Here is a 1,312-nt window from a genome sequence, read left to right as displayed (position 1 = left end):
GCTTTCTTTGAACCGGGAGCACCTGGTTGTACTTCCTGATATGGGTTATCTTATCCGGCGCCGGCTGGTCAGCCGTTGCCTTCCCGTTCCTGCCCAGACAACTCCTGCGTGCAAGGGAAAGAGCTTTAGCTACAAGAGCAGCTGAATATTGAGAAAACAGCCCAGCCCGGTGCAGGTCAAGTCCCTAAGTCCGATATGAGCCCTTAGGTCTGACACCAGTCTGTAAATTCCTCTTCAGACTCATGCAACGCCTGCAATGGTGCCGAATGCAGGAGGGCCCCAGGCCAGTGGGTGGGGCGTCGTGTGGGTCCAGTGGGGTGGAAGCTTCACGTCTCCACGTGGCTCCTCTGGCTTCCAGGTCCGGTTGCATGGCCTCTTCCTGTGTCTTTGCTGCAGAGATGTCTCTCCGCGGATGTCTCTCCGCGACTGAGCCCGCGGCTTGCCTCTAGCGAGCCAGTTATCTCTTTAGCGCCTCTGAATGAGGTCATCAGGCTGCGACCTGATCGACAGGCTTGCCTGCACCCCTCCACGGAATCCTGATTGCACCCGATGACGTCATGACCCCAGGAGCCCCCGGAGCAGCCCCACTCTGTCGTCGTGAGAGATCTCTGAGTCCTCCTGAACTCGGGACACAGGTTCGCGCTCTGGACAAGCTGGTCTTGGGTTTCAATACGCAGAAGTGCAGCTTTCTCGAGATTAAGAACAACATGGGCGGCCAGGGGCCACCGATCATGCAAGGAGGACGCAAAGGATGGATGATTGTGCCAAGAGCTGCACGAGCCCCAGTAAAGTTAAAAACAACCACAACCGAGAACGGAGACTAGGTGCGTGGCGACATGGCCCAAGGCTTCTTGCCATGAATGCACCATTGAACCCTACGAACGCGGGGCCCGTGACGTCATAGTCCCGGGACGGCATAGTTCCGGCGGCATCACGGTCCGGAGGAGTCATAGTTCCGGCGACGTCACTGCCCGGCGGATTCACAGTTCCGGTGGTGTCACTGTTCCAGAGGACTCATAGTTCCGGCGGAGTCATAGTTCCGGTGACGGCATAGTTCCAGTGGATTCATAGTTCCGGTAACGGCATAGTTCCGGCGGCATCACTGTGCGGTGGATTCATAGTTCCGGTGGCATCACCTTCCGGTGGGGTCATAGTTCCGGTGACGGCATAGTTCCGGCGGCATCACCGTCTGGTGGAGTCATAGTTCCGGCAATGGCATAGTTCCGGTGGATTCATAGTTCCGGCGGCGTCACTGTTCCGGGGGAGTCATAGTTCCGGCGGCATCACCGTCCTGTGGAGTCATAGTTCCGGC

This window comes from Echinops telfairi, unplaced genomic scaffold (genome assembly GCF_000313985.2).
Source record: "Echinops telfairi isolate 266 unplaced genomic scaffold, ASM31398v2 ScPeMD7_7470;HRSCAF=8508, whole genome shotgun sequence".
Lineage (NCBI taxonomy): Eukaryota > Metazoa > Chordata > Mammalia > Afrosoricida > Tenrecidae > Echinops > Echinops telfairi.
This window is presented reverse-complemented; position numbering follows the sequence as displayed.